This window comes from Thalia democratica, chromosome 5 (genome assembly GCF_965202585.1).
Source record: "Thalia democratica chromosome 5, ktThaDemo2.hap1.1, whole genome shotgun sequence".
Lineage (NCBI taxonomy): Eukaryota > Metazoa > Chordata > Thaliacea > Salpida > Salpidae > Thalia > Thalia democratica.
This window is the reverse complement of record NC_139169.1, coordinates 27632518-27652300: the sequence shown is the minus strand read 5'-3', so window position 1 is coordinate 27652300 and position 19783 is coordinate 27632518. Positions and strand designations below refer to the sequence as shown.

Sequence of the window (19783 nt, the reverse complement as noted above, 5' to 3'; positions counted from 1 at the left end):
TTATATAAATAACAAGTTTTTATATAAAAAATATTAACAGTCACGGACTGTGGCGAAGCGACCACTAGCGGTGCAAAAGAGAATTTTATTATATTTTACAACGATTTGATACACGAAATATGTTCTTAAACTTACAGTATAGAAAACTTCGTAACCATGGTATACTTTCAGAATTCATTTTGTTGTAAATTTGATAGAAAATAGCCATATGTTTAAAAAATCAAGACCTATAACTAAAAATGAATACTTTCTTTAAGTCAAAAGTATACAAAAAATATCTTAAAAATGTTGTTTTAGTAATCTAAAGAAAATTTAAGAAGTGAACAAATGATTATTAAATAGTACTAATTAATTTATAATCATTTTCGACAGATATTTATTATATTGCAAAAGGTTGCTCTAATATTTTGTTCTTCATTATATTGTAATATTAGTAGAATTATGATTTTAGAGTTAAGTAAACTTTGTTATATTTTTAAATTTTAAGATTTAGCCATAAAGAATATCTGCTTAGAATTTTAAAGCTCTAACTCTCAAGAAAAATATAGTTATCCGAATACGCATATAGAGTAAAACAAAAATCTTATCCGCTAGATGGCACCACTGAGTCCCTGGTTTGGTCTGAGATTGTACAGATTTTGATTTGGAAATAAAAATATTAAAAACATTTACTGGTTTTTTTTCTACCACATAATGTCGCTGTTTTTATCAGTTAGTTGTATTCTACTGATGAAAATTGCACGTATTCCACATATTTTGATAAACATGTTTTCATTACTGTACCTAGACACCTTTTATAAATAAAAATGTATAATGATTCATAATAAGTATTATTAAAAATCAAAAGATATGCCATTATATTTAATAACTGAGTATTTCAATGCCATAAGTTTAACAAATATATTGTAATTAAAAAAAAAAAAAATTGATTTACCAAAAAGACAAATTCTTAGTGTAAATTTCTTCTTTAATTCAATTTAATGTATAAAACTTCGATAAAATCTAAATATTTTATTTGTTTAACATTTACTGTGACATTTGGTGGTCCTTAAAAGGACCTAGGGGACATAAACAAGGTACAAATACTATTATTAATGCAATATCAACAGTTCAAGTTCTTCACTTCATCATTAAAAAATTAGTCACCATTTATGAGAACATATTCTCTTGATATTAGACCAAATTTAAGGTTATCTTTCTCTTTTAATTCGTAGTATTTTTCTGGAATAATTTTGTCTCCATTCAGAAAAGTTCCATTTGTGCTGTTGAGGTCGTATATAAAAGGCAGGACGACCTTTTTCTCAACACCGCGTATTTTTCTATTCACTGCTCTGTATTGGAATACGCAGTGTTGCTTGCTTATTGATGGGTGATGAAATGGAAGATCGCATATTCTTGAATTGCTTCCCATCAAAAAAGCGCTTAGTCGGTGCATGTGATGAGGTTTGAAATGTTCATCATTTCTGAAAACATACAACCTCCACTTTGTCTTTGACATTGAAGCTTCTGGAGGCTCGTTGTATTTTATAACGACGCCCTTGTAAGTGTTGGTTTCAGCTGTCAGGTTTCCACTCAACCCTAGATTTGGCTTTTCTCTCTTAGCAAACTTCATAATTTCTGAGCGAGGATTCTTCTTTACTGTTGATGATGACAGTTTTAATCCTGCTTTTGTTTGAAATCTCTTGTGAGGAATTCTTTTTTCTGTTGTTTGTCTTGCACGTGTCATTTTGAAATGATTAGCTTTATATAAATAACAAATTTATATAAAAAATATTAACAGTCACGGACTGTGGCGAAGCGACCACTAGCGGCGCAAAAGAGAATTTTATTATATTTTACAACGATTTGATACTTGAAATATGTTTTTAAAATTACAGTTTAGAAAACTTCGTAACCATGGTATACTTTCAGAATTCATTTTGTTGTAAATTTGATAGAAAATAGCCATATGTTTAAAAAATCAAGACCTATAACTAAAAATGAATACTTTCTTTAAGTCAAAAGTATACAAAAAATATCTTAAAAATGTTGTTTTAGTAATCTAAAGAAAATTTAAGAAGTGAACAAATGATTATTAAATAGTACTAATTAATTTATAATCATTTTCGAAAGATATTTATTATATTGCAAAAGGTTGCTCTAATATTTTGTTCTTCATTATATTGTAATATTAGTAAAATTAGAATTATGATTTTAGAGTTATGTAAACTTTGTTATATTTTTAAATTTTAAGGTTTAGCCATAAAGAATATCTGCTTAGAATTTTAAAGCTCTAACTCTCAAGAAAAATATAGTTATCCGAATACGCATATAGAGTAAAACAAAAATCTTATCCGCTAGATGGCACCACTGAGTCCCTGGTTTGGTCTGAGATTGTACAGATTTTGATTTGGAAATAAAAATATTAAAAACATTTACTGTTTTTTTTATACCACACAATGTCGCTGTTTTTATCAGTTAGTTGTATTCTACTGATGAAAATTGCACGTATTCCACATATTTTGATAAACATGTTTTCATTACTGTACCTAGACACCTTTTATAAATAAAAATGTATAATGATTCATAATAAGTATTATTAAAAATCAAAAGATATGCCATTATATTTAATAACTGAGTATTTCAATGCCATAAGTTTAACAAATATATTGTAATTTAAAAAAAAAAAAATTGATTTACCAAAAAGACAAATTCTTAGTGTAAATTTCTTCTTTAATTCAATTTAATGTATAAAACTTCGATAAAATCTAAATATTTTATTTGTTTAACATTTACTGTGACATTTGGTGGTCCTTAAAAGGACCTATGGGACATAAACAAGGTACAAATACTATTTTTAATGCAATATCAACAGTTCAAGTTCTTCACTTCATCATTAAAAAATTAGTCACCATTTATGAGAACATATTCTCTTGATGATAGACCAAATTTAAGGTTATCTTTCTCTTTTAATTCGTAGTATTTTTCTGGAATAATTTTGTCTCCATTCAGAAAAGTTCCATTTGTGCTGTTGAGGTCGTATATAAAAGGCAGGACGACCTTTTTCTCAACACCGCGTATTTTTCTATTCACTGCTCTGTATTGGAATACGCAGTGTTGCTTGCTTATTGATGGGTGATGAATTGGAAGATCGCATATTCTTGAATTGCTTCCCATCAAAAAAGCGCTTAGTCGGTGCAGGTGAAGAGGTTTGAAATGTTCATCATTTCTAAAAACATACATTCTCCACTTTGTCTTTGACATTGAAGCTTCTGGAGGCTCGTTGTATTTTATAACGACGCCCTTGTAAGTGTTGGTTTCAGCTGTCAGGTTTCCACTCAACCCTAGATTTGGCTTTTCTCTCTTAGCAAACTTCATAATTTCTGAGCGAGGATTCTTCTTTACTGTTGATGATGACAGTTTTAATCCTGCTTTTGTTTGAAATCTCTTGTGAGGAATTCTTTTTTCTGTTGTTTGTCTTGCACGTGTCATTTTGAAATGATTAGCTTTATATAAATAACAAATTTATATAAAAAATATTAACAGTCACGGACTGTGGCGAAGCGACCACTAGCGGCGCAAAAGAGAATTTTATTATATTTTACAACGATTTGATACACGAAATATGTTCTTAAACTTACAGTATAGAAAACTTCGTAACCATGGTATACTTTCAGAATTCATTTTGTTGTAAATTTGATAGAAAATAGCCATATGTTTAAAAAATCAAGACCTATAACTAAAAATGAATACTTTCTTTAAGTCAAAAGTATACAAAAAATATCTTAAAAATGTTGTTTTAGTAATCTAAAGAAAATTTAAGAAGTGAACAAATGATTATTAAATAGTACTAATTAATTTATAATCATTTTCGAAAGATATTTATTATATTGCAAAAGGTTGCTCTAATATTTTGTTCTTCATTATATTGTAATATTAGTAAAATTAGAATTATGATTTTAGAGTTATGTAAACTTTGTTATATTTTTAAATTTTAAGGTTTAGCCATAAAGAATATCTGCTTAGAATTTTAAAGCTCTAACTCTCAAGAAAAATATAGTTATCCGAATACGCATATAGAGTAAAACAAAAATCTTATCCGCTAGATGGCACCACTGAGTCCCTGGTTTGGTCTGAGATTGTACAGATTTTGATTTGGAAATAAAAATATTAAAAACATTTACTGTTTTTTTTATACCACACAATGTCGCTGTTTTTATCAGTTAGTTGTATTCTACTGATGAAAATTGCACGTATTCCACATATTTTGATAAACATGTTTTCATTACTGTACCTAGACACCTTTTATAAATAAAAATGTATAATGATTCATAATAAGTATTATTAAAAATCAAAAGATATGCCATTATATTTAATAACTGAGTATTTCAATGCCATAAGTTTAACAAATATATTGTAATTTAAAAAAAAAAAAATTGATTTACCAAAAAGACAAATTCTTAGTGTAAATTTCTTCTTTAATTCAATTTAATGTATAAAACTTCGATAAAATCTAAATATTTTATTTGTTTAACATTTACTGTGACATTTGGTGGTCCTTAAAAGGACCTATGGGACATAAACAAGGTACAAATACTATTTTTAATGCAATATCAACAGTTCAAGTTCTTCACTTCATCATTAAAAAATTAGTCACCATTTATGAGAACATATTCTCTTGATGATAGACCAAATTTAAGGTTATCTTTCTCTTTTAATTCGTAGTATTTTTCTGGAATAATTTTGTCTCCATTCAGAAAAGTTCCATTTGTGCTGTTGAGGTCGTATATAAAAGGCAGGACGACCTTTTTCTCAACACCGCGTATTTTTCTATTCACTGCTCTGTATTGGAATACGCAGTGTTGCTTGCTTATTGATGGGTGATGAATTGGAAGATCGCATATTCTTGAATTGCTTCCCATCAAAAAAGCGCTTAGTCGGTGCAGGTGAAGAGGTTTGAAATGTTCATCATTTCTAAAAACATACATTCTCCACTTTGTCTTTGACATTGAAGCTTCTGGAGGCTCGTTGTATTTTATAACGACGCCCTTGTAAGTGTTGGTTTCAGCTGTCAGGTTTCCACTCAACCCTAGATTTGGCTTTTCTCTCTTAGCAAACTTCATAATTTCTGAGCGAGGATTCTTCTTTACTGTTGATGATGACAGTTTTAATCCTGCTTTTGTTTGAAATCTCTTGTGAGGAATTCTTTTTTCTGTTGTTTGTCTTGCACGTGTCATTTTGAAATGATTAGCTTTATATAAATAACAAATTTATATAAAAAATATTAACAGTCACGGACTGTGGCGAAGCGACCACTAGCGGCGCAAAAGAGAATTTTATTATATTTTACAACGATTTGATACACGAAATATGTTCTTAAACTTACAGTATAGAAAACTTCGTAACCATGGTATACTTTCAGAATTCATTTTGTTGTAAATTTGATAGAAAATAGCCATATGTTTAAAAAATCAAGACCTATAACTAAAAATGAATACTTTCTTTAAGTCAAAAGTATACAAAAAATATCTTAAAAATGTTGTTTTAGTAATCTAAAGAAAATTTAAGAAGTGAACAAATGATTATTAAATAGTACTAATTAATTTATAATCATTTTCGAAAGATATTTATTATATTGCAAAAGGTTGCTCTAATATTTTGTTCTTCATTATATTGTAATATTAGTAAAATTAGAATTATGATTTTAGAGTTATGTAAACTTTGTTATATTTTTAAATTTTAAGGTTTAGCCATAAAGAATATCTGCTTAGAATTTTAAAGCTCTAACTCTCAAGAAAAATATAGTTATCCGAATACGCATATAGAGTAAAACAAAAATCTTATCCGCTAGATGGCACCACTGAGTCCCTGGTTTGGTCTGAGATTGTACAGATTTTGATTTGGAAATAAAAATATTAAAAACATTTACTGTTTTTTTTATACCACACAATGTCGCTGTTTCCGGCCACCACGTCCCCACCTCCACCCTTAATCTTTAGCTAGCCTTAATACTGAGCAAAATTTATTTTTTAACAAAATTTTATCTTACGTAGTATACTGTTTCATATGGATTTTTAATTTTCTATAGTTTTTATGCTATTTGTTACTATGCCAACTACAGTAAAAAAAAATTAAATATTTGTTCTTACCTTACTAAAATTTTATTGCTAGTAAGTAAGAAAATCAATTTGAAAATGTTATTATAGTTTTTAATTTTTTAATTGTGGTTCCCGTTAGCCTCTTTACTAGCTTAAATTAAAAGAAAGCACTAAATACATTTTATATGAATTTTCTAAAACTTTAATAGAAATAAAGCCTACAAATTAGTTTAACTCAGTATCATTCAACAGCTTAAATTTTTGAGATAGTTAGAAAAGTTTTCCAAACAATACTGATTTTAATATTGTTAAAATAAAACAAGTATCAGTAAAAAAAAATATTAGTACTTTCAAATAATTTCAAAATATTAAAATTCATGTAATGAGAAAGCTAAGTAAAAACTAACAGAAAAAAGGCTACATAATTTTTTATCTAAAAATTATTAATTTCTTCATTATAATAATATGTTTTTATAGAGATATCATTTGTTTTCAACTCTACACAATTAAGATTCATTAGTTACTGAACTTTTCGTTTGAGAAAACGTATAATGTTAAACCATGAATTCAAAAACTGCAGAAATCTAAGTAGAAAATATTCTCCAGTTTATTTCGTGTTTTTGTATTTGTAAGTAGTTATAAGTTCATCTACTATACTATAGTTATTTGTTACTATAGTCAAAAGAAAAAAGGTTAGATTATTTATAATGAGACTACTAGATTATTACGTGGATTTAGTAGATATTTTTTTGTTTAATTCTTAAGGTTTATAATTCTAAACATTCAGTAATTGCTGAAACAAAATCTGTATGAGTCAATCGAAACGTTTTAATTTAAACCTTGGTTTAGTATAATAACAATAAACTTGAGATAATTAAGCTAAGTTTATTTCATGTAACCTACTATACAAACTTTTTGATTTGTTTGTTTATTAATAAAATAATGCTCTACTCTCACTTCAATAAGAATCTTAGTTGTTTAAACACCTTAATAATTTTTTAAGAAGACTAACTTTAAGATTAGCTTATATTTAAAACCTATGCCTAACACCTAATAAAAACTAATCAAACTGTTAGAAAAAGTAAAATATTTTCAAAACAATGTTAAACAATAAATTATATCGATAAACTCTACAAATTAAAATAGATTTTATCTGAAAACTATACCAAACGTAGTCATTATAATAAAAGTAACTTTAACATAACCTCTTTTAGCACTAGTATTTCATTCTTAACAGTAAAAAATAATGCAGTTAAACTGTAGGGGTGGGCAACGTACGGCCCGCGGGCCGGATCCGGCCTCCGAAGTCAAAATGACCGGCCCCCAACCATTTATAAGTTTAAATGGAATCCGGCCCGCGAACAAAATTTATCCGGCCCGCGAGTGGATGATCCGGCCCGCTTAGGCATTTTCAAAATGTATATCAAATCCTACAAGCCAATGTAAATATCAAAAAAATTGTACAAAACTTTTTTTAAATTATTTTCACAAAATAAACTGTAAAACTTTAACCTGAAAACGTTTTTAAAAATGGCTTTTAATTTTTGTAGTAATAAAAGCACTCTTTTGTTATAGTACTTTGTTTTGTTTCAAGTCAGTTGAATTAATTCTTTCTCAAATTATCCGAAAAAATTGTTTGCTGAACTAACTTTGATGGTCTTACCTATCATAATGATTTTCATAAAAAACTACATGTAAAAAATTGATGTCTTTCCCAGATGTGTAGTGAGTTGTTCTTATAAATGCTAAGAAAAATAGTTTTTAATAACATTGACACCTACTTTAATTAAAACTGCTTAACTTTACATTTAGTAGTATATTCCTAGTTGAGACTACAGTTTGCACTCTTTTCTGCTATGATTTTTTAATTAAGAAATTTTTGATTAATTAAATGGTTAAGTTTAATGATGAATAATTGATGACAATATTTCAAAACAATATCTCATGAACTTTAAATACGATTTGTTTAGGAAATTTATATGTGTATGTTTGTAATGACAGTTTACAATCTAACAAAATTTTGAATGAATTTTTATAAGTTTTTTTAAATAAAAAAATAATAATTTAATATTATAATGTTAGTTAATTTCTGAATAATATTATTAATGTAGCCTCGAGTCAAGGATTACTAAAATTAGATAATTTCGAATAGTTAACTATGTTTAATATTTTAGTTTGAAATCTTAGGCTCGAGTAACTTTTAGTAAGTAAAATATTGTTTTTATAAAACTAACTAGTATTAATTCGGTCCAGAGTTGTAATAAAAACAAAATTATGAGTACTTAATAAAAATTAACTTAAAATTTCATACTTGAGAACCTTAGTAATTAATAACTTGATTCAAAATTTTAAACCACCAGATCAATTAGCATCTAGCCGTATCCAAGTCTTTTGAAGTTAGTTCTATTCGGATACGAACCTTGTCTAAAATTAGTATATAGCCGGATCCGGATAATAATGAATAAAGATCCGGATCTAAAAAAGGAACCAACTGAATCCGGTAGATCACTTACTCGAGCTGCTATCCGGCCCGCTGAGAACTATTTTTTTTGGATCCGGCCCACCCCTAAGTTAAAGTAACAAATTTTAGTTTTAATCATAAGTTTATTAAACCATAAGTTTTTAAAACGTAAGTTTTTCAATACTTTGATTTTTTTTTATTTTGTTTTACTTAGTATACTTTTTTATAAACCTTCTATTATTCTAATTAGTTTATTTTTTATTTTTACAACTGAGGATCTTAAATCTTAATATAAAACTGAAACATTGTTTTGTTTATAATAAAATGTAAAAATAGAGTATAATTCATCAGCTTAAAGCCACTCAAGTTGAGAACTTTCAATTGTTTAACTTAAAGCAAATTGCAATACCATTAACAACATTCAATTTCTAACCAGCAAAATCGAATGATATTAAAACAAGTAAAACTTTGTTTTGGAATTTTTCTTTTTTTTTTTCAACTTACTGACACTTTAAAATAAACATTTTCATCGTTTTTTTAAAAAAACTAACGCTAAACGAACCCAAAAACTTTAGAAAAATGATAAAAAATAAGCAAAATAGAGCTTTAGAAAATCAAAGCTTTTAATTTATACTTTTTGGTTTTTCGAAAACCTTTCAAATTAATATGCTTTTTGCATGATTTGAGTTAGAATTAAAAACAGTTAGCGGATATTAGTACTCAAACTATGTTGAAAAAAATTTTCTACAAAATTTTTAATTTTAGCATTAATAATCTTTGTTTTAGTTTAAATGTTTGTATGCCATAAAAGCAAATGGTCCAACAGGAAAAAGAACATTTTGTATTTATTTGTAAAATATTTACTAATAAGAAAAAAAAAAAATTGAGTTTTAAAATAAATGTTCTAAATAAGCCAAGAGGCCATAACGTTTTATACTGTTATATAGTTAAAGATTAACTTAAAAAGAAAAACAGAAAAAAAAAACATTAGAAGTCTACTTAAAACAAAAATTTTAGGTCCTTTTAAAGACCACCAAATGGGACAATATTTCTTAAACAAATTAAATCTAAATATTTTTTCAGGGTTTATAGACATTAATTGTAATAAAAGTATAAACTTACACAAAGAATTTATCTTTTTTGTAAATAAGATTTTAATTTTTTTTAGTTACAATATATTTCTAAATATTTATAGCTTTAAAATATTTAGTTGTTAAATATAATGGTATATCTTTTAATTTTGATGACACAGATTATGAATTTTGATAAATTTTTTTTTATAATTGAAGTCTAGGTACAGTAATGAAAAAATATTTATCAAAATATGTAGAATGAGATCGATTTTCATCAGCAGAATACAACGAACTTAAGTAAAGATTTATGAAATATTTAGTAGTAATGTAATCATAATGAAATTAAAAAAGTAGTAAAACAACAAAAAGATGTAGCAAAACTTTTAGCTACTTACAAAATCGCGAATTTACTCAGACAAAAAGTTTTACTTACTTTTTTGCAATTTTTAAATCTGTCTTTCTGTTAAATTTAGAATAAAAAAAATTCTGAGAGCATATCAATGTTACGTAATTTTCTAAACTGTAAGTTGAAGAAAAACTTTCATGTATCAAATTGTAGTAAAATACAATAAAATTCTCTTATGCGCCGCTAGTGGGCTAGTTTGCCAAATTCCGTAACTCTTAAGATTTTATTTTTTTTACTATTTATTGATATAAAATCTATCAATTCACAATGTCACGCGCACGGCAAGCAACACGAAAACCAACAGCAAAAATAATAGCCCGCACAGAACAAACTGCTAGCTATTCAACTGGAGGACAAAACGAATTGTTCAACTTTAAAAGAGATCAGAAAACGCATTTTGAAAAATGAACAAAAAAAAAAACGTTGGAAAATTAACTAAAAATGCAGTTTCACGGTGACTGTTGTATATACAAACTAAATCCTCCTCTTATCCCTAAAAAAGTCCAAGAAAGGGTGGCAGAAATTTCAGATCTTTTAATTAAGCCTCCTGATAAACATAACAGAGGTAGAGAGTTAGAAAAACCGCTAACAGAAGAGGAACTTATGCGAGATAATAAAGAAGCCATCAAAGCAAATTGGTGCGACAGAGAAAAAGAGCATATTGTATTTATTTGTAAATAGTTTACTAATAGGTACAAAAATAAAAACAAAGTTGAGTTTTTGAAGAAAAAATTTCTGAATAAGCCAAGATGCGATACAATTAAATACTTTACTATAGTAAAATGTGAACTAGATAAGAAAAACGGAAAGAAAAAAAATAGGAGTCAACGATAAACAACTATCTTTAGAATCAAAAAATTTTAGATTTTAAAACTTCTTAAAGTTCAAATTTTTATATAAATATGGTTATAAAAATAAATTATAAGAAATTGAATACGACTAAACCTTACTTAAATAAAACCTAGTTTAAATACTATCTGAAGTTTTAAAGTTATTAAACATACAAAACTACCCTTAGTTATCCTGAGTATGCTGACCGTAAGTTACCTGTTTTTGATCACTTATTTAAAAACTAACCTAATCATATATCCATAATTTTGTCATAATTGAACTAGAAAAGTTTTTTTTTCCCAATAATTTTTTAAATTTGCATCAAAAGTATATTTAATAGTGGTAAAGGTTAAGACGAGAACTTAATAACTTTTTGATAAACTACTGTATGTACTTGCATTTTTACAACCTAGATTGGTTAACTAAATTTTAACTAAACTGTTCTGATTGACAAATTTTTATATATAGTATATATTCCAACCACAATAATCTAAGTATTAAAAACTAAAAGTAACTGATCGTGGAGAACAAAGTCTTTTCATACTAACTGGATTCGGACCCGTTTAAATTACATTAGCTTACATTTACAATTTTTTTAATTAGGATTAGGCCGTATCCGTTTCTAAGCAAAAGAATGCCGGTTCCAGGCAGTTTCGGTTCCAGATCTTGGATCCGGTACATCACTACAGATAAACTTAAAATATGTATTGAAATAGTTTTTTCGTTAAAATTTTAATTATTGTGTTAGTGCAGTTCACCTCTTTAAAAATAATTATGGCTGTAATTGATGTAAACTTGATATTTTAATCCTATTTTTGATAAAGCTTATTTCCGGATCTCTAATTTAAATAATGTTAAATTATCTACTTAATTAAACTATTTGTACATATTTTTAATGTAACTGACAAAAAAAAACTGATAATAAAATCTTAATTTTAGAACCAGTTTTATTAACAAACTGTTAAGATATCAAAAATGTACAAAAATGAAAAAGCTTCATACTTCAGTAAACAAACTTAAGTTTTTTAGATTTTTATATAAAATCTATAAAATCTATAAAAAAACTATTTTTATTCATTCAATAAATTTTTGATAACAACTAACTTAATTATGACAGTATATTTTAAAAATAGAATCAAAAGCTTTATAGAAATCTCAGGTTTAATGTTTTTATTGTTGAAAAATTTAACCAAAATTTTAAAGTTTTTATATAAACTACAAAAAACTTATATAAAAACTTAAACAATTGTCTATATTTTGATAAATTTTAAAAAGAAGTTTTGTTTTTCTCTAATTTTATGTTTATGTAACAGATTAGAATAATACAACAAGTTTATAATAAGAGCTTCAATGTTAGTTAGATACTGAACCTAACTATTGAATTTATGACTTCTTACATTACAATCAAAGAAAATTTAAGCTTAAAAATACAAAAAAAAAATAAAAGTTTAAAAAAATCATCATGTTCAAGTAACTAAATTTAAGATATTAAGATTTATTTTTAAATGTACAGCAAATTACTTTTTATTTCTTTCTAACAACCTTATTTAAGACTTACGTCTGTTTTAAAATTTGTTTATAAAAATCTATCACCAAATATATTAATTAAATCAGAAGTCTAGTGTTTTGAGTTTTAGAAAGTTTATTTTGTATAAATATGATCATTTTAAATAGGTATTTAAAATTTTATGTATAATACATCACTACAAAATTGTGATATAAAACGTGTACAGTTGTCTATATTCTAAAAACACTTTAACTTGGAGTTTTATTATCGCTATTGTATAATTTTTTGTAACATATCAAAATATGACCGTCAAAAAACTAAATCTGATTTTAGAATATATTAGTTAAATAAAAATATTGGTATGTAAAAAAGTATTTTATACAACTTTTTTATTACTGGTGAATAAGTTTTGATAGCAAAATACCAAATCAAGAGTATAAAAATTTTTGCAATATTAAATTTATAGTTTTATTTAATTTAACACTATTCAAAGATATTAAGTTAAAAATAAAGCATGTTAATTTATTCGAACTAGCAATATTTCTCACTTAATAATATTTTTCATAAAAAATCAACATTTAGTTTTATATTTCAAAAATTAACTACTTTATGGCAAAAGAAAAGTTTAATTTAAAAGTGTCTGCTAAAATATAAAATGTTTATTATAAAAAAACTTAAAACTTATAAGTTCAGCCAACTGAAAAATTTAAACACTTTTTTTTCTATAAATTAACTTCATAAAACGTTTTATTAAAATATTAGTGAGTAGACAAACAAGCCAATTGCTACAATCAAGAAAAACAATGCGAGACCACCGCAGACATACGTCACTAAATAGCTTTTCTTTTTCGTTGGTTTCGTAAGTTGGTTTTGGTAACTATTGTATAAATATTCCGAATCTGAAAAAAGAGCAATGTACAATAATTTTTTTTTATTAAAATATTGTTTTAGCTTTTGTTTGAGTAAAATACTTAAATACAAAAAAAAAAAAACACTAGTAAAATCCAATTACTCTAGAAATGTTTAAGTGAAAAATATTTATATAAGATTTTACCGATGCACAGATTTAAATCATAATAAAAATAGCAAAACCACTAAAAACAAAAAAATAAGTATACTTTTTAACAAAAGTATAAAAATTTACACAAGGTAAAACAAAAGAATCCCACAAATTAAACATCATGTCGTTTTGTATTTTTATATAAACTTAAAAATTAAAATCATCTAATTTAACATGTTTACTTCTATAAATCTTTGTTTTCGCTTTTATTTTTGATATATTAATTACTCACAGTCAGAACTTTCTGATTCATCTGTACCAACGTCGTAATAGTTCTCCGTGTTTTCTGCAAATGTTTAAACAAAACAGTTTAAACTGTTTAAAACAATAAAAACTGTATTAAATAACTGTTCTGTCGGTTTATTACACATTTACAAGTTGTGGGCGTGCTTAGTTTTAATTAATATAGTAGAATATTTTACAGTATATTTCAGTAAAAAGTATTACCGTTACTTGTCTCTACATGTTGTTTCGCGCTGCCTTCTGAAGATATTACTGCTGAGTTTTCTGAATCTGAAGTTTAAAAATTAATTTTATGGTTATTGTAAGCAAGATTTTAATAATTTGTATTTAGTTATAATGTTTAAAAAATAAAAAGTAGATTATACAATGGAGTAATAAAATAGAATTAATGCTTTGTACTTCAAACATGCGTAACATTTATAACTTATTAATGCTGATGAATACATAAAAAAAACATTTACTGAAGATCATTTATACATAAAATTTTTGTAAGCAAATCTGTTATGCTAACAATTTAATGATAAATAGTTAACACATAATACAACTACTACTTGTTTTCTAATAAAATTGATGTATTTTAACATAATGAAAAAATAAACAAACTAGTCCATACAATTTTTTATTAAAAAAAAAAAGTATATAATAAGTTGTAATATATTTAAAAAAAGTATATCCTGCGAAAATGCTAACAACAAATCTGATAAGTTTTTTATCTTAAGTTATGGATCTTTATAATTAAACAGTTTTTTTTTTAAATACACATGTCTAAGATTTGATTAAAGTATTTAATGTGTAAAGAAGTATAACTTTCAATTTAATAATTCTTTAATCAATTAGTATATAAAAACGTCAAAGTAGCTGTTCGTATGCTAAAACAAATATAATTTTTAGTTTGAAAACAGATTTAGACAATATTCTTAACAACAACAGTATGTATTTACATTTTTCTAAAGTTAGAAATAAAAATTGTGTATTATAACATGAAACAAAAATTTTTGAATTTTTTCAGAATATGCTAATTTAACATGCTGCAGATATTCAAAATTACTTTAACTTTTAACTTTATAATTATATTTTTTTAAAGTAATATTTTTATTTAGTAAAACATAAAGCATACCAATTAATAAACAAATTTAGTTTATCTGCTAATTAATTTTTTCAGCTTTAATCAAAAAAAGTTGGTTACCATTATCTTTTTTGACTTCAGATTCGTCAGAACTGCGAGTTTCATTTCTTTCTGAGATATGATCAACTGTAGGTTTAGATTTTGCATCTTCAGTTTCTTAATTTAAAAGTTTTAATAGTTAATTTATATGAATCAACTTTCAAAAGCAGTTTTGAAAAAAACATTTATTTTTGTTTTTATTTTGCTGTAAGCGTTAACGAACAAAGCTTTATTAACGAAACCGAGCACATAACAATGTATTTTACTATTTAAATTTAAACAAAACTCACTTAGGTATTTTAATATTTCTTTGTGTTCCAAACTGTTCTCTACGACTAATTTATAAAAAGATTTTTCACGTCTCTTAAAGATTGAGCGGTAGTACACATACTTATAGCAATTTGTTTTGATCACTTTTCTATTCAAAACATACCAAAAGTTTCTAGTATAGTGAACTTCTTCAAAGCATTTTTTCTCTTCAAAAACAACTTTATTATATTTTAAGAACACTTGATCTACAAATTATTGTTGGTAGAAATAATTTTATAGTGAATAAATACTTAAACTTTATAGTTTTATAATTTTTAGTTTATATTAAAAACACTTTGTTCAAAACCCTTTTTGTTTGCATTACATTTGTAACTATTTACCATATATTAGTTAAAATCTAATCTTTTTTTTTTGTAGTATAAGTTACTAGTAATTTAGCTCTTAGAGTTTAATAACTTACGTGTTGATTTTAAAAAAATATTTTGCTAATTAATAAATGAGGCTAAAAATAAATACTAACTAAAATATATTTTTAAAACAACTAAGTTTGAAGTAAATATACTTAGAATTCTAGTTTACAAGAACGCAATAAACTTTTAATACACTTAGTTTGAAATTAATTTTACTTTTTAAAAATCTAAAACTACCAATAGTTAATTAATATACAATTTTGTTGGTATAAGCCAAAATGTTCTAAATTAAAAAAAAAGACTAAAAATTGTTTCATGGCAAAACAGTTTAAAAAAATTACTAGGAGCGTTTTCAATTGCAAGAAAGTTTCTGCATATCTGTGGTTTATAAAAATTTTTGCGGTCAGAATCTGTCCAATGATATATAGGATGTTTTGCTTTGTACTCAAAACAAAACTGATTTGGGTTGCTGCACCAAAAACCTTTCTTGTCGTTGCATTTGTCTGGAATAAATTAAAAAGTTTTCAAAATATTTTTAGGGACAAAGATGAGTTTTTAAGTTTCTTTCAAAAATCAAAATAAAAAACGAATTAATAGAACTTTTTTGATATGATTAAGTTTTTACATTCAGGCTTTTGACTTTCTATGATGTGTCCTTTAAATATATTTAGTTAGAAACTAAAAAAACTATTGAGTTCATAAAAAAAAAAATAATATTATGACCAATTTTTTTATAGAATTTTATGTAATGACTCGTTGTTTCACCAAAACTTTACGTTTTTATCAAATAAACAGTTTACAAACACAACAATTAAGTTTAGACATATTGAGGCTATAATGTTTAAAGAAGCTAACTTTGTTTTCTGTTTATAAAATATAAAAGACTTAGTATTTCTTTAACTGACCTTTAATGATTAAGTCTACACATCCAAAACTATAGTGAACACCTGATAGATAAAAACTGTAATATGGTTTTCCATATACTATGCAAAACTGGTTTTTCGTACAAATTTCTTTCCCACAATCTAAAAGAAAATAAAAAACTTTAAGATCAGTTGTCTTACGATGTACATGAAATTTTTACTTTCTAGACACTTAAGATTAATAACACATGAAACAAATTTCAAAATTTTAAATTAAAATTAGTAAAAGCTAACTTCTGGGAGAACTTGGCATGAAATTCAAAGCTATCACCAAACAAAGCAAAGTTGAACTTTTCATTTCTAAAGTAACACTTTTAAAAATTGATTAGTTTTTAGTAAAAGTTGGTTTGTATCGAAGAATTGTAATGAATACTTTTATCTTTTAGATGAGTTTTACATAAAAAATATAGAGTTTATTTTGTGTAGAACAATTAATATTTAAAAAATTAAAGACTAGTTTGTTTAAAACAATTAATAATATATAAACTTCTAATAAACTATAAATTTTTCTCTAGTTTAATATCGTATAACTGGTAAAAAAGTTTAAGTATATTTACTCATTGTTATTAAATTAAAAATTATGTTTAGTTGTTTGTCATGATTTTAAAAACCATACTTTAAATAACCATACAACTTTAAATTAAGTAAAAGTTTCAGGTTAAACAATCTGAAAATTTTGTTTTTTTATGGCGCACAGTAAGCTAAATCTTGTCGAACTAGAAGTAGAAAATTATATTTTCAATAAAATCATTATATGTAATAATATAAATATTAATTATCTAAACTAAATGAACAAAGTTTACCAAGCTTTAATAAACATATCTCTTTTTTTTTGCTCTTTGTTTTCTGTTATTAAAAATGTATTTTTTTCAAGTTAGAAATGAGGCCAAGTGAACTAAATTTTAAATTAATTTAGTTATGTAACAGCTTGTAGGTATTGTTAGATGTTTTAAATAAACCCTTAATAATTATGAACTTTTCCTGAAAGAGTTGTTTTAATAAATTAAAGTTCTATGGGTGTTTTAGAAGAACACACCGTTTAAAATTGAATAAAATCTCTTGATTGTAAAAAAAAAAGGCATATTTTGGTATTATTTTTATCTATTAAATCTTTTGCTCTAATTACCTTAGTTTAATAAAGTGTCAATATAAAACACGCATAAAGTACATAACTTTTTTTTTTTACAAAATTAAAATTAAATTCTTTGTTAAACTTTCAAATAAAATCATTTAAACACCATTTTTCTATAAAAATGCTATAAACTACTAAAATGTGGATTAGTTTTTAAAAAAATTTGATAAATCGTTAGTTTACGTTCTTTAAAGACATCGAAATATAAATTAACTAAAACCTTCTAAATTCTCTCGCGCAAGCTGACATTATTTTTGTAATTTTTTTTAGTTTAGTTTCAAAAACAAAATTCATTAGAATCTAGGATTCTACCAACACATTTTAATATTTATTTTTTTACTTTAAAATGTAGTAGGTAGTCAATTTTTTTTGTAAAACTATTAGCTGCTAATAAATTTTTTTTTTTTTAAATATATGAGTACTATAACTTTACATGGAGAAAAAAATTACTACTGTTTGTAAACAAATTGCTCAGCTTATGGTTTTTTAATGTTAATATGCTCAAATTTTTAACTGTCATTTTCTAAGGTATATAAACTTCTATTATTTCTTTAAAAAAAACAAAACCAAAATATATATTTCAAATAAGAGTTAAAACAAAAGTCTAAGATCTTTTACAATTTATCGCCAAACAAATTAAAATTCATATAAGATAAATACTAAGATGAGCTATGTGCGTACTTATTATATATTTTAATAAAAGTCTACAAACTTTTGAAAGAAAAAAAATCATCAAATTTTAGACCTAACATAAAATTTAAACATAAAAAGTACATTATAAAGATTATGTTTTGATGTAAAAAACTAATTAATACAGTCACACGAAAAATAACCAAAATAAAAATCTCTTTATTTTCTGCACATTAGGTCATTATGATTAGCGCATATGTAATTAAAAACGTAAGTGGCTCAAATAGTTTCAGTAAAACTAAACGTCACATAAAAAAATCACACAAGTGTTTCAAAACAGTTTATTATCTTATTGATTAGTTAGTGATTTAAATCAGTTATAAGTTTTGCTAACCATTGAAAAATTAAAAAAAAAAATGATCTGTACTAATCTTATAACTAATTTTACAATTATTCGTTTTGATTTGATTGTGTTTATAAAATAATTTCAAATAAACAAGGCTTTGATTATTAAAAATTAACTTTTATGTCTGTTTTAAACTTTGAAGTAAAATGATTTTTATTTTGAAACAAAACTTTTTTAAATAATTTTTAAGGTAAAAAAAATTGAAATACTGTTTTGATATATTAAAATGAATTTAAAACTAAACTATTCGAAACAATAATCCCAAGGAACTGTTATCAAAAGCTTACTTCAAACTTTTAAAATTTGCTAATTTTTAAAAACTTATGCGAATTTGAAACTTTTGAATTTTTTTTATAAATAGATTACCTAAATAACAAGATGTAATATACATATAACAGTTATAGCGGGCTTGATAAAAACTATTCATAAGCAACTTTGCGAAAGTGCGGTTAAATGAACGGAAGCTGTTTATTAAAAACGTGATATTTTTTTTAACTCTTTTCACAAGCTATTCATTCTTATATGTATTTACAAATTTGCTTAAATAATTTCTTTTTTGAATGGAGGCGCTTCTTTTTTTCGATAAAAGTTTTTGTTATATTTAATTAACTTGGATATTGTTTTCACAAAACATTCTAAACTTCTTCAAAACAATTTTTTAATGTTTTCATCTAATAACATTTGCATTTCGATAATTAGTAACTAAAGTACTCAACTTTTTAAGAAACTGTTCTTTACTTGTATAGTAGAAGAAAACCTGACTGGAAATATAAACTTGATTTAGCAATAAAGTAAATATATTTGTAGCTAGATTTTTTGTAAACAGTGTTAAAATGTTAAAAATGTTTACTATAAAAAAAATTATATCTTTTGATAGTATATAAAACTTATAAAATATAGAAAATTTTAAAACTGCAGTTATGACTTGAAAAATAATTTAAGTTAATTTTTTTTTGATTTAATTTTTTTTAAGTTAACGAAAAAAAGTATTTACACAACACCCCTTTAATTATATTAGTCTTAGTTATAAGGTTTTTAAATTAGTGTGAAGAAATAATTAGTAAATGTCTTTAGAAAATAAGCATTTAAAGTTGTTTTATAGTACCTTTTACTATAGTTTACACTAAAATAATCGTACTGACGTCATCAGTAAAATGCACACAACACGACTACTAAACTAATTATATTA

The 19783-nt window shown here is 24.8% G+C and overlaps 3 pseudogenes; all 3 read right to left on the bottom strand.

The window, feature by feature from the left end:
• Nucleotides 1–1138: 1138 nt before the first annotated feature.
• Nucleotides 1139–1726, bottom strand: LOC145836380 (smad nuclear-interacting protein 1 pseudogene; annotated as a pseudogene).
• Nucleotides 1727–2883: 1157 nt separating this feature from the next.
• Nucleotides 2884–3471, bottom strand: LOC145836378 (smad nuclear-interacting protein 1 pseudogene; annotated as a pseudogene).
• Nucleotides 3472–4628: 1157 nt separating this feature from the next.
• Nucleotides 4629–5216, bottom strand: LOC145836377 (smad nuclear-interacting protein 1 pseudogene; annotated as a pseudogene).
• Nucleotides 5217–19783: the final 14567 nt, after the last annotated feature.